General features: G+C 40.0%; 1 long non-coding RNA gene across 1 annotated transcript in view; it reads right to left on the bottom strand.

Moving 5' to 3' along the window:
* Window positions 1–15,570, bottom strand: part of LOC136789032 (uncharacterized) — a 761,292-nt gene that overhangs the window by 3,941 nt on the left and 741,781 nt on the right. The window lies entirely within an intron of this gene.

Below are 15,570 nucleotides of genomic sequence, written 5' to 3'. Positions count from 1 at the left end.
GTGCTGATAGAGGTTAAATAAAAGACAAGGGCAGCAAACTCCCTCACTTGCTTCTCACCCAAGGACAAAACTGTTATGGGAGAGAAATGCAGGTTACTTTCTCAAATCTCACTGCACTTTCTGACACCATTGGCTACGGGTTACCTCTTAAGTATTTGAAGATTTCAGTAGGGCTGACTGATTTAGATGTGGATAGGTTTAAATCACACTTGTCAATGTGCTGTTAATGTTGAACCACAGCCATTTTTTCCCTAGACCTCTTAATATGCTAGGCAGTCCCAGGAAGCGTAAAACTTTGACCCGTGCTCTCCAGCATTTGCGTACTGCACTTTTTGTAGGTTCCTTATTCTGTAACCGGAATTCTGACAATCTCCTTGACAGCATACAGATACAAAATCCACAGACCCAGATAAAACAGGCTCCCATCCGGTTGTATGATTGTCAGACATGCATTCTTTTATATTAACTGCTCTTTTCTTACTCGGTTCAGATGAAACATAAATAACTTCAGCTGACTTCTAATCTCTACAGACAGCTCTGGTGTTGCTGTGTGATGGAATATGATTTTTCCTTACAAGCCACCAATTGTTTCCATGTCTTTTCTGGACCTTGGGATCTCTTTTGGGAGCTACATTACTCAGAGAAAAACAAGAAGGCTGAGATCACCACTGCCTCAACATAATGCAAAGTTTAAGGCCTTTATGACAGCCAGTTTGCAAATGAATGCAGCCCCATCTTCTCAGCATTTTGAGACAGATGACTACCCAACACTGAACTGTCTCAAGGTTTCAAACTGAGACAGCTTTGTAGAAATAATAGAAAAATTTCATTACAGTTGGCCTAGCATGGAATTTATTCTTAAAAAGTTTGGTAGAATATACTTGTAGACTTCAAAACTAGTACATCATCATTTGAACACTCCTTCGTCTACACGATATTCTCCAGAAATACCAAACTTTTAGTCCTGGTAGTTAGAGCTATTCAGTCATATTAGCTAATCAAATTCCCTGATCGGTCACTTGAAGTCTGTTGATGACATCTGCTCTGAGCTCTACAGCATTGGTCAGCTACTGACTTGCGGAAATCAGACTCTGTCTAGAACCTCAGAATGGTTATAAAGCAGGTCTGTTTATTCAGCGCTGCGCACCCACGCCGGGCACAAGGGGGATAGCTCCACCTAACTTGCACACCAACAGTTGCTGGCAGTGTGCTTCTGCTAGTGGCACAAATCCACCTTCACTTCATTTCCCCCATAAGTCTCTTGCGTACTCATCAGGTCTTAAATGCCTGTCGATCTCAGAATCTTCTACTTCATTTTCTAAGACTTTTGTTAATGCCTGCTTTTCTGCTTCTGGTACTAGTGCCAAAATTTGACTCTCAGACGCCCATTCTGCTGCCCCTTTGGCTTCTGCGTCAGCCAGTCTATTTCCCCTTTCAATAGCGGTAGCCCCTGTTTGATGTCCTTTACAGTGCAAAATGGCAACTTTAGCTCTTCTGCGTGTTTAATTGAGGATGATAAGAATCCTCTCTCCTCCCAAATTGCCCCATGTGCATGCACCACACCAAAGGCATATTTCTAATCTGTCCAAATGTTAATTCTTTTCCCTTTTGCCAGCTCAAGAGCTCTTACCAAGGCAATGATTTCAGCCTTTTGGGCTGATGTTTGTTACCGCATATCCTGGGAGGTACCGCATATCCCTGGCGGATGAAGGTGCTGCTGTCTACGTACCAATCCTCTGCATCTTCTAGGGGTGGTCGGCTGGAGTATATCGTGTCCATGGTCTTGATGCAATAAACTCTGTTCCTAAGGAAAGAGGCTGGGTTCACAGAATTAATGCCAAACAAATTTAGGAAACTAATAGTCCATTCTACACATTCCTTTTCTTCTTGAGGAGCTATCAACAGGTCATTTACGTATTGCAAGTGTCCCCTTTCCCTGAAGGGCTTTTCCAAGCTTCAAGATTCCAGGCTACTTGGTTTCTGAATACGGTGGGGCTATTTTTGAACCCCTGTGCTAACACAGTGCAAGTAAGCTGCTGAGTTTTTCATCTTCTGTTAGGATTTTCTCATTCAATGGCAAAGAGTTGCTGGCTTTCAGGTGCCAAGGGCAGGCAGAAAAAGGCATCCTTTAAATCTAGTACCGTGAACCAAACTTGACTCTTTTCTAATTTTGCCAAAAGGTTGTAGTGGTTGGCTACTACAGGGTATAAATCTTTTGTGATCCTATCGATGGCCCTTAAATCCTGAACTATACGATAGGTTCCATCTGCCTTTCTAACCGGGCCTATATGGAGTGTTATATTCTGACTCACATTCTACTATTAGTAGATTACTCCATAATTAAGCAAGTTATTGATTATTCCTTCCATTCCCCTTCTGTCTTTCACCTTTAGTGTGTATTGCTTTTAGCATACCTTCGGAGCATTTTCCTTTAAATCAACTTTTTATACAGGTACTACATTCTTTGCTCCCCCAACTAGTCCTGTAGCCCAAACTCCCAGATACACTTGCTTCATAATTACACCCATCCAGGGAGTCCTATCTGGAGCTTTCTCTGGACTCGCCACGGATAGATAGACTTCAGAGCTTAAGCTGTTACTTTGATTTCCATTTTCCCTTGTTCCAAAGAAACTTTTGCATCCAATTTTTCCAGCAAGTCCCTTCCTAAGAAGGGCCTAAGCAAATTGGGTAAGTAGAAAAACGGATGGATTCCCATCATTTTTCCCCAATTCCAATCTTGAGCATTGCAAAAGAAAAAAGCCTTTTCCTTTTGGCCAGTTGCTCCTACTGCATTGACAGACCTAGCGCTTTTCCAGAATCAACTTTTGGATTAACACAAAGAAAGAAGCTCCCATATCCAACCTAAAAATCCATGCCTCTCTCTTCATTCCTAGCTTTATTTCAACCAGTGGATCTGCTAGGATAGATGCCCCTGGTCCCCGTCATTCCTGCTCTGACTGTTGCAAGTTTATCCTGCAACCTAAGACAATTTCCTTCTGATATCAGGAGCTGATTGTCCTAGAAAGAGGGTAGTCAATTGCCTCTGTTTGTCTTCCGAAGCCAGGTCCAAACTGGTATATTTTCTTTCTTCTCTGCATTTCAAAGCTGGTCCAAAAATTCCATAGGGGTTTCTTTTGGACCTTGTTAGAATAGATTCTCAATTCCCAGTTTAACCAGATTTTGGTATTTACCAGAGGCCCCAGAGGGCTCACACCTGTGATTTTGATATCCTCTTTCCCTGCTCATTCAGCTTCAAACAGCTTTGTCAAATACTACATGCCACACCTTTAGCACCTTCAATAACCCTTTTAACGCTTCTTTTTATCTTTCTCCATCCTTTACTTTCACCAAAGGCTCAGTCAAGGGCCAGCTTAATTCCATACCTTTTTCCCTCCAGGATGCTGAAACAACATATCAGTATACAACATTTCAACCCATTTTCCTTCTCTCCTCAAAAACAACGCTAATTGCAGGACAGTTCTAGCCGATTCATCCATAAAGTGGCCATTTAGCTCCATCCTCAAGCTTGTATAGTGGCCACCCTTGACTGCAATGCTTAAGGAGAGTCCTCTTGCTTTCTGTGCCCCCCCAGTTCTGACAATATCCTTCCCATGTGCCACTATGCACCCAAGGGGGCTTTTCCTTAAAACGGCTTTGTTCTGGGTATTGCCCATTTCCTTGATTTCCTATCCCCCCTTTTTTATCATTTCTATTCCTTATTACTTACTGTCCCTTGTTTCAATTTCCACGCAAACCTTTTATTGCAGGTTTTTACCGGCTTCTCCCAATCTTCTTCCCAAACGTCCCACTTATTTCTGTTAAACCTGTAGGTAACACTTTCCGTTTACATCTTCAATTAATTGCTTATTGATCTCAGAGTCTTCTACTTCATTTTCTGAGACACAATTGTGCTAGCTAAAACCTAGGAATCACCATTCTTTATCTTGTTCCCCATCTCCCTGCAGAGCTCACTCTAACACCCCTGTTGGAAGGAAAACGCTTTCTTACCTGAGAGGACTACTGTGCATGGCTGTCCTGTGTCTCCATTGATCAGACTCACAGGAAAGTAAACCAAATGACGATGAAACAGATTTACCTCTGGATGTATCACACTATGTATTGAAATGGGACCTGTAAGAACAAAGTGCATTCTCAAGTGAGTCCTTTCCCGTTAATTTCCTTAGTCACTGGGAAACTCTTACAGAAAATTCAGGCAAACAATTCCCCTGCATGGAAACCTCGTTTCGTCTGTAGAACTAAGCATTTATCCCGGGATATTCAGTTTTTCGACATTGTATAAGCCTTCCTGCTCTCACTTCCCTCCGTTTTTCATTTCTTTTCTTCCTAAGACACCCGTGAAAAACTTAAGAAACCTCCTGGTCAATAACTTTCTTCAGACAGCGTCAATGATATCACAGCAACCCAGACTTATTTAACTTTTTCTTTAAAATAGCTAACACAAATTCTGTATCATTCTCACGCAGACCAGTCCCCAGCTTGATCATCTGAATTGAATTTGTTTTCTATTAAACAGATTTTCTTATCATTTTTATTACAGCAGATGAAAAAAGCACTCACTCTTTTGCTGGCTTTCCATCACATCTGATTGACCGAGACACCCTGATTCCTTGTCTTTATTTGCTTTCTGCAGAATACTCCGATCTCTTTTGGTTCAAGTTCGACTGGCAAAAAGCTTTTCACTGGTTACTACACTTAGCTGCTATACATTTTTGTTTCTTAAGATAACTGTTTTCATATTTTTCAATAGAACGTTGCCATGATCTATTTTGTAAGGTCTAGAAAACAGACCCCCCTCCCCCCACCCAAAAAAAAAAAAAAAAAGATGCTTAGTCCTTTAACATAAAATATTTATTCATTTGGCTGGATGGAGGAAGTTATACACGCTTTATATTCTATCCATGTAGACTGCACTCAGGAAAAGTTTATGTAAAATTCTGCTGACAAATGGCAGAATCCAGCTTGACTGCTCTAGGAAGTGGAACAGACCCACAGTGGACAGGAGAATGTACTGTCAGAACAATTAGGAAATAAAATCTATCGTGATCTAAGTTACTGACAACTGTTAATTCACTTTGTTCTTATTCAACTTGGAAGAAATGGGCACAGAAATTACTCATTTACCCTAAGTACATCTCTGTCACCTTCTTCTCATCTCCAACATGATTCTCATTTTCAGATTGACCTCCGTGTAAACTGTGAGTCTACGTTAAGTGTCATGCACCAAGTTTGCTGATGACACCAAACTTGGAGGAGTTGTGGACTCGAATGAGGGTGGAAAGGCCTTGCAGAGGGATCTGGATAGGTTGGAGAGCTGGGCGATCACCAACCGCATGAAGTTCAATAAGAGCAAGTGCCGGGTCCTGCACCTGGGACGGGGAAACCCTGGCTGCACGTACAGACTGGGCGATGAGACGCTGGAGAGCAGCCTAGAAGAGAGGGATCTGGGGGTCGTGGTAGACAGCAAGTTGAATATGAGCCAGCAGTGTGCCCTGGCGGCCAGGAGGGCCAACCGTGTCCTGGGGTGCATCAAGCACGGCATCACTAGTAGGTCAAGGGAGGTGATTGTCCCGCTGTACTCTGCGCTGGTGCGGCCTCACCTCGAGTACTGTGTGCAGTTCTGGGCACCACAGTATAAAAAGGACATGAAACTGTTGGAGAGTGTACAGAGGAGGGCTACGAAGATGGTGAAAGGCCTGGAGGGGAAGACGTACGAGGAACGGCTGAGGTCACTGGGCCTGTTCAGCCTGGAGAAGAGGAGGCTGAGAGGAGACCTCACCACAGTCTACAACTTCCTCGTAAGGGGGTGTCGAGAGTCAGGAGACCTTTTCTCCATTAACACCAGTGACAGGACCCGTGGGAACGGGGTTAAGCTGAGGCAGGGGAAATTTAGGCTTGACATCAGGAGGGGGTTCTTCACAGAGGGGGTGGTTGCACACTGGAACAGGCTCCCCAGGGAAGTGGTCACTGCACCGAGCCTGTCTGAATTTAAGAAGAGATTGGACTGTGCACTTAGTCACATGGTCTGCACTTTTGGGTAGACCTATGCGGTATCAAGAGTTGGACTTGATGATCCTTAAGGGTCCCTTCCAACTCAGGATATTCTATGATTCTATGATTCTATGATTCTAAGTGTCAGAGGCAACCGTGCTCTGACCAACACTGCCTGTGCTGGACAAGCTATGGAGAGCAGAAATATTTCTGTAGTGGTCCTAGGAGAGCCCCAGTTCATTTGGATGCAGCTCTTCTTAGAACACTAAGGAAAATCTATTCCTCAAAGGCTGCATCTCTATTAGATGCTGGGATGGAGCAAGAATGTAGTTTTGCAAAAAAACTCCAGTAATCACATTTACTCCATGCAGTTGCCGTTTGACAGAGGATTAGTGCTACATGAATGAATGTTCTCTCTAAAGAAACAGAAATTAAAGATCTGTTTCAGGTGCAAGACCAATGTATTGCAACCCCGAAAAGGGATATAAAAACCCAAACTAATCACCTGTTCTTCGGATAGATTTGAATCAAAGTTTGCAGGCATTTTTTTGTCCAATGGCTCCAAATGAATCTAGTCCAAAGCTCCTATATGCTGGAACCACATGATGAACATGTAAGGCCTTTAGCCTTAGGTGCTTTGATCTACTGATCTTCTCCAATTGGACTATATTGCTTGTTGCTATACCTCCAAGGAACAGAACACAGTTGGGATAAATTCACAGTCTAGAAAGAGCTCCAGCAGGAACATGGGTCTCCCTTGCTACCATCATCACAGAAGGTGTGGCAGCCACAGGGGCACTTCATTCATTCACTCACAGAGCACCAATAACAAATACTCATTGCTGTAATATTCATTTGTTGCAAAACTACATTATTGCTCCATCTCCACATCTAATATAGATGCAGCCTTTGATGAACAGACTTTCTTTAGTGTTCCAGTAAAAGTCATTGCTTATTAAGTTTAACTGCCTTTGAAAAAATAATACTAGGAGGTCTGTACAATTGGCAGCACAGTGGTTGACCCATATATCATCAAGGGTCTGTCTGGAACGGTACGAGCTGGTAATAGTTTTGTTTCAGATGTATTTCAGCTATGCCCATTGCCTACCACAGAAGCAGGAGAAAATGCCTCTTTACTGTTCTACATGTCCAACACTCAATTTTAATTCTTCTTGAAGTTAGCGGTTCCAACAATCCAAACCAGATGCCCAGCCTCCCAATCTAATGCATGAGCAGAGGGGCTCTCTGGAACACCAATACAGACTAGGTGAGAAATACCTTGAAAGCAGCCCTGTGGAGAAAGACTTGGGGGTACTGGTTGATGAGAAGCTCAACATGAGCCAGCAGTATGCACTTGCAACCCAGAAATCCAACTGCATCCTGGGCTGCATCAAAAGCAGAGTGGCCAGCAGGGCAGGACAGGTGATTCTCCCCCTCTACTCTGCCCTCCAGAGTCCGGGGTATGGAGTAGCAGGGCTCCCAGCACAAGAGAGACCTGGACCTGCAGTTGGTCCAGAGCAGAGCCACAAAAATGATCATCAGAGGTATGGAGTACCTCTCCTATGAAGACAGGCTGAGGATAGACTCAGGTAAGGAAGAAATTTTTATGAGGGTGAGGAGACGCTGGAAGAGGTCGCCCAAAGAAGCTGTGGATGCCCCATTCCTGGAAGTGTCCAAGGCTAGGACAGATGGGGCATTGAGCAACCTGGTCTGGTGGGAGGTGTTCCTGCCCATGGCAGGGGGGTTGGAACTTGATGATCTTTAAGATTCCTTCCATCCTAAACCGTTCTATGATTCTATATGGTATGGAATATCCCTTTGGCCAGTTTGGCTCAGATGTCCTGGCTGTGTTGCCTCCCAGCTTTTTTGCAACCACAGCCTCCTCACTGGCAGGGCAATGTGAAAAAAAAAAAAAAGAAAAAAGAAAAAAAAAAGGCCTTAACACTGTGCAAGCCCTTCACAGCAATACCTAAAACAATGGAGTGAAGCTAGGATTGCTCTGATAGCATTCTTCATGATCCAGCACAACTGACTGCTCTCGCAAGATCAGGTTCATTTCTTCTGAACCGGTCCGTATTTTGGAGGCTCCCGTTTCCTCAAAAATCTCCAAATTCTAACAAAATACATCATTCATGCTTCTGTCAAGCACACACGGATTTCTTCTGTTTTATTATGGACAGCGAGCTTAGGGAGACTGAATCTACACCTCAGTAATGGTCATTACAGCCACAAGGGAAGATGGAGCTGAGAGACACTCTCAGCTGAGGAAACAGTTTTATCACACGTGCAAGAATCAGTTGTGTTGTTTCAGAGTTAGCTTATTGTCTTTGTGAAGACCTCATTTCTTCAGCTTCTCCTACATTAGACAAATTACTGAGTGAGAAAGCAATTAGTACTTAATGCTATAATACATCAACTGTTCCAAATCCAACAATTGAGATCTTCTCATGTTAGCGTAGCAACCACATAACCACCAAGTGATTATATGAAGGTGCTTTATTCAGCGCTGGAAGCCGGGGCAGGTGCCCAAATCTGGCTTCAAGTCCTGTTACTTCCCAGCCATTATTTATACATTCAACATTACGTAAGGCATACATATTCATTACAGGTTGCAACATCAGCCTCGCATTCCATTCTAATTAGCTCTCCTCCCGTTTGCACATGCGTGGTGCTCTCTGGTGGTCGTCCAGGTGGTCGTCCAGATGAAGTAAGGAGTCTTCCTCTCTGCTAAACTTTTCACCTTTCTCACTCGACGCATGCTCTCTCCGCTCCTTGGTTCTGGTTCAACTCATTTCAGCATTTTCAGGTTCTTATCAAAGGTCAGGTTGTACCTGTTCCCTCCCAAGGCTCCCCTTCAAAGATTCATTTGACTGTTCAGTATACTCCCTAAATTTCCCAGTATACATAGATTAATTGATAATGTAAGTACATTTGGCAATGCTTGATTATACTTTATGACCCACCACCTAAGAGACATTAGTAAAACATCCATTCGATTCTCCCTAACACTAACATTTCCCCCCTTTGAAAATACTTCACTCATACCGAGAGCAAGTATTTTCATTACTATTAGGTTGAATCAGGTTAGTAGAGGTTAGTAAGTATAACTTGATATAGAGATTAGTAAGTATAATTTTAATGCATCTTCGTTAGTCTACTATCTTATTGATTCCTCCATGCCTGCTTGTTAACGCTAGTACTATAGGATGGGGGTGGAGTAAGTGGGATAGGGTGTTCTGGGTGATTCCCAGTAACCTACTAACCTCCTTAACCACATTGGCAATGAAATGTGGTCCCCTGTCTGAAGAAATACCCAATGGTACACCAAATCTAGGGATTATTTCCTGTAGTAACCGTTTTACCGTTTCCTTTGCTTGGTTGGTGCAACAGGGAAGGGCCTCCGGCCATCCTGAAAAAGTATCAACCCCTACCAACAGGTATTTATAACCTCTTGCTTTAGGCAGTTCCACGAAGTCTATTTGCCAGTAATCTCCAGGCTCTATCCCAGCCTTAGTTCTTCCCATCTCAGCATGTTTCCTTGCTACCGGATTATTCTTTAAGCAAAGCTCACATTTTGACATTACTGACTTTGCCATTGTTAACATGTGTACCGAGATGACACCTCGTTTCAAATAGGTCACCGTTGCTCCTGCACCCCAGTGACATTCATTATGTTTTATTTGTAAGATTTCTCGCATTACTATAGGAGGCACTATGAGTTGTCCTGTTGTAGTCACATACCATCTGTCAGGATTCTTCTGGGCCTTCATCAGATTTGCAAGTCTCTCATCTTCTGCCGAATACTTTGGGTCTTTAGGTAATTTAAAACAAGAGAGGCCTACCTTTGATGGAATTAGAGCCATTACTTTCCATACTTCACGCGCAACCTTCCAGGCCGTCAAATCTGCCAGTCTGTTACCTTCTGCAATCTCTGACACCCCTCCTTGATGGGCTTTACAATGCATTATGGCCACCTGTTGGGGTTTCTGTACAGCTGTTATTAATTTCAATATTTCTTCCTGGTATTTTATATTAGTCCCTTGTGAGGATAGCATTCCCCTTTCTTTCCATAATGCCCCATGTACATGAACTACCCCGAATGCATATTTTGAATCTGTCCAAATATTCACGTTCTTACCCTCGCTTAGTTCCAGGGCTCATGTCAGGGCAATTATTTCTGCTCATTGGAGAAAAAGAGAAAAATCATCATATAGTTAGCCATCTGTTATATCAAAAAATAGCAAATTTCTTTAAAGAAAACAATTGCACACCAAAATTTCAATATTACCAGGTGACAGCCACTCCTACTTAAACTTAGCACCCTGGAAACCTTTAATTATCTTATTCTCAGTCTCTGACCTCTCTGTATTCTGCGTAGGTGTAGGTATTACTACTGTCCAACAAAGATTTGGGGCTACAAGTTGTTTGTAAATGCTTACAGTGCTACACTTTCTTTACAGTCATTTGAGGCCAAAGGCATATGATATTGTGCAAGTGCATATACTGCTGCCTGCAGCATGACACCTGTGTCAAGTGCTCTGACACATCCATGATACGTTGTCTACTCTGCCCTCTCTTTCTCCAGAAGGGGTGGGTATTTCTCTAGGTTTACACATAGCAGTATTTTCTCTGAAAGTAGCTGGTAAACATTAATAATGCTCTCTAAGTAAGACTAGAAGTCACAAAAGATAACAATTTACTTATTCAGGGATGTAGTCTGTTTTAATTAACTTTGGGGATCACAAAATTTAATGAAGTCTACACCAGAGTCTCATTTCCCCAGTTTCTAGTCAATGCTTTAATGTGATTTCTCCTTGCTTTTAGCCACATTCCCTCCACATCCCCAAAAGTAAATAAATAAACAAAACAACAACAACAAAACAACAACAATAATAATGGTGATAATAATAATATAATAATAATTTAAAAAAACAGGGTTCCCTTTTCCTTTGTGTGTCATGAAGAAATTGAAGAGAGTCCCTATCACTTGGAAACTCTGTACTACACATAGTAGTGTGAGGAAGAGACAAAGACGTGATCTCCACCAGTAGGCCATTCTTTTGTCCATGGAATACATTAAAAATAAGAGATACTTGATTATTTACCACACTCTGATAAAAAAAACTGTATAAGGATAGGTGGGAAAGTTATTACCTTTACGAGAAACTAAACATCTGATGAAAATTAAGGCTTGCAATAATATGCAGTAAATAATTTTCTTTTTAAGTCCAGGTGCATAGTTACTTACACAAGAGTTTTCAGAGAAAATCTTGCTATCCATCTTCATGAAATACCATTCAATCTAGTGGTTCACGAGGATGGAGCTTCTGGACTGAATTTTGCCTGGCTTGGAACCAGAACCTCCTGAATCAAGTAAGTGCTTGACCAAACTTAGGGTTGGTTTATCTTGGCAAAAATTTGCATGCTGAACTACAAAAATCTTTCCTGACAAAGCCTTCTTGAAGAATGGTCTACTATAGCAAAAACTTTCAATTTTTCAAACCTGGATTTTCTGAAGGAAAGTGAAAGATGAGTGTCCCTTAAAAAAATCCCAGATGAACCTGCATGTCTAATATTATAACAGGCAGTTTTTGTAGTCTTTGATGTTAGTTTCCCCAAAGGGGCAAACATTAGATAATTTTATGCTCAGAATAAGTCTACAATTAAAAACATGACTTTTACAGTCAGTTTTTAATTTCATTGATTGCAAAATTATGAATTTTCTGTGAAATTCCATTAAAAAAATCCCTCAGGCAAATATACACCAACTGAAATACTGATATCAATATTTGATTTATGATTGTAAACTTAGATTTAATTACTACAAATCCTATTTCTACCAGCTTCAAGCATTTAAGCACGATCTAGATGAAATTTTAATTTGTAATGTATTTTAAGCACTAATGTTTAGACTAATTAAATTTCATTAGTGCCAGGATATGAAGTTAATTTAAAATAAAGATGGTTTCTTTTTTTCAAGTAGTCTAATGTTTATTAAATGTAAATGTTATTAAAGTTATTTGAATTGCATAAGCAGGACGTAAGCTGCCCACACTTGACTTGAAATGCCATTGCTTCTCACACTTATTTTTTTTTTATATATATCATGAAAGAGTAACACTGTAAGTATTCAGCTACATTGGTAATCTCTGCATATAGTTCGCAATGACTTTGAAAGTATAGAGGCAAGCAGAAATAATTATGCTTTAGAGTTCACACTCAAATAATGAATATCATTCCTTTCAGGCATGTTTTGCAGAATTGTATTCAATAAATTATTCTAGCTTCTCCCCTTCACTTTCATATGAATCTCAATTATCTCACACAGAGGGGAATTAAAGAGTAAGACAACAATGAACTGGCAAACTAGTCCTTCTAAGAGGAAGAAGAAGAGTCAAAGAGGAGAGGTCTAAAAGTTAAAGAGGAAGAGAAGGTGACCACTACTTCTAAATTTTTTTTATTTTTATTTTTTGCTGGTAACATGAAGAGCTTCTGTGTAAAAGCAGTTATTTAAAGGTGGAAGGCAAGGAAAAAATTATGGCACAGAATTGGATTTCTGAAACAAACTGGAAGAATTACAGAAAGTTATTTCTTTTCATCCCATTTTACATTAATGGTAAGACTGTGGATGTTGAATAATATTTTGACAGGGTTTTTGGAAACAGTATTTGCCCACTTCTCATTAAAGCTCTTACTATTTTAAAATTTTAATAATCTTCATTACACATAAAAGTGATATAATCATCAACCACATGACATGCATGAAAGGCCTCTCAAGAAAGCTCTGTTAAACTCTTTTCTTTGTCTTTCATTGATGATAATATTCTTTATGATATTAGACTAAACATCAAGCCTATGTTTTCTAAAAAGCCTCCTTGTTGTGCTTTGCTAACACTGAAGAGTTTCCGTTCTTGAATTACCTTCTGTCTGGTTGACTCAATGCACAGTCAGGAGAACACTCTCTCTCTTAATTGTATAAACCCTTTATTTATTTAAACCTTCAATTTGAAAATAAGATCATAGCCTATAGGTTAATTTTTGTTTATCTTTCATTTTGTATAAGTAGTATTATCTCATTATTGCTTAAGGCTGTGGTCCAGCACTCATCACGTTCCCAGAACCAGACATAAGATATGACTACAGTTTGCCAATAGATTAATGAAGAAGGAAAAAATTTATTTGGTATTATGGATGTCAGGGTCCCACTTATTGGAGGGCATTTGTTCCCCAGCCTTTATCTAGTAAATCAAAATCTCTTTTAATGACCAAGTCTCTGAAGAGTTTTTTATTGTAATAAATGAATTGGCATCTTTACCCATCTCCAGTTCTTATCTCAGAAGTCTAGAATAGTATGTAGGTATTATCTCAGCAGAAACTTGTTTGCACTTCTCATAAGATTCTCATCTCATTTAAGCAATCCTTGATCATTCCTTAAAATCTTTATTTTACAGCGCTGCTTTCACAACTTTAAAGCCTTTTTTTCCCAAACAATACCTACCCGTGTTACATCCCAGCTGCCATTCTTTCACATGGCTATAATATCTGGCTACACCTTTCGTTAATAGCTCAAGCTCCGTTGTTTCAGTGCATTGACCATTCCCTTTTTAAAGGATTCTTTTCAAACTTGTTTCTTTATTTAAAGTTGAACTGTATATTTCACTGTATAAACAGTAACAGTTCTAATATTTCAGCAACTTCTCATCCAAAAAACCTATCATAAAAGTCCTACAGCATATTCTGGGTTATTTCCTGTTGTAAAACTGGGGAGAGAATATGATGTGTGACATTTGGGTGGCACAAAGATTACTGTTTCTATCTTTAAAATATTGACAGATATTTGCTTTTCAATATCCTCCAGGCTGCACTATCTGGAATGCTGATAAGGACAGAGAGACACACAGAGACACACACAGACAGAGATGCACAGAAAGAGAAACAGAGCTGTGAAAATGTGCTTTGATGGACATCACTTCCCATACATGCTCCAAAAAGCAAGAATATTGACACAGGGGAAAAAAAGTGAGAGAATGTTGGCAGCCTAAATAATCAGCACAGTGGGTTTCATGTCAGCCTCTCACAGTGCTACTGCTGCTTACCTGTGTCCCTTCCCAGTTACTGCTGAGAGAGCTCCTGTGTTAGTATTATTCTATGTACTTCTGTCTGTTTTCTGCTCTTGCCTCCTTACAAAGGAATGCTCATTATTGTTGAGGATGCAGAAACTCAGGCCAATTAAGTATATGCAAAAGTGTTTTTTTTTATTTATTTGTTTGTTTGTTTTCCATAGAAACTATGGTTTACCTTCTTATCTGATTACCTTCATATGGGAAGATTATCATCGATGGACTGCTATGACCCAGTTTCAAGACACAACTTCTTTTTCATATGTATGCTAGCTGCATTTCTTTCACTCAGTCTATTACAGTATGTTTTATGCAAGACTCATGAAGGTACCTGGGAAAGGAGTGACTGATCTCTAATGTAACACCACCACAAACATTATTTCACACACCCGAACAATGAGACGTGCCAGAATTAGGCATACTGTTTGTACAATTTTTAGCCCCAGACATGGTGAAACATAAGATCGAAAATTTAGCTGGAAGTGAGAAATAAGTGGGATGAGATTTTTATTTATTTATTTATTTATTTATTTATTTATTTGGTGAAGAATTAGAAACAGCTTTAGGAGAGAGAATGTCTATACAGATAAAAACTGTTCTCACAGAAGGACAGCAGGCACTGGTAGGGAGTTTAAAACACGGAGGGACTGCCAGCAGAAGGGAAGAGGAGTAAATACACAGAAAATGAGCATGACTGAGAAAAAATAAAAAGGTGTATTATGAAAACAGATACCGTGAATGAACAAGTCAATTACTTCCAGTGAAACATAGAGAGCAGGCTAAATCTTGGATTTGGATTTTGTGTTAGGAATATGAAGAAGAATAAAATCAGAGTAATAGTAATCTATGTAAGCTAAAGTAAAGAAATATGAAGACGACTGTGTTTGGAGATACTTAACTTTATGGACACCTGGTAAACAATCCCTTAATTTCTAATGACATAGAAATAATTTAATTTACACCAGTATATCTATCACCGGACTTCTGTGGACATGGCTTAATGGGACTGAGATGTTTTCCTAAGAGGAAAATGAATAACAACCAAATAAATAAATAAATAAAATAAATGAAGCAATATGACAATGATTTGGGAATAGCTGTTAAAAGACCTATATGAAAATAACATTTTAGTGTCAGTAGGTATTTTCAAAAGATATTAGAAACTGATTTGTCAAACTTCCATAGAACTGAACAAACATCTGCTTTTATTCTTAAAAATTTGAAAGTTTCCTCTTTTCTGTCATGTGGCTTTTGCAGGAAAAACTTTAAAGAATTTCCTGTATCTTGATTTATACAAGAAAATAACTTATTGGAATTGAATGCAAGTATCACATAAATCACTGTAAATGAGGTTTTACTACAAAGGTTTACAATACAGTATACATGTCATGTAAAATTACGAAACTGCAACTTTCAGCCAACAAACTACAGTCTGATTAAC

This window comes from Anser cygnoides, chromosome Z (assembly GCF_040182565.1).
Source record: "Anser cygnoides isolate HZ-2024a breed goose chromosome Z, Taihu_goose_T2T_genome, whole genome shotgun sequence".
NCBI lineage: Eukaryota > Metazoa > Chordata > Aves > Anseriformes > Anatidae > Anser > Anser cygnoides.
The sequence above is the reverse complement of the archived record's forward strand: the minus strand, read 5'-3'. Positions and strand labels throughout refer to the sequence as shown.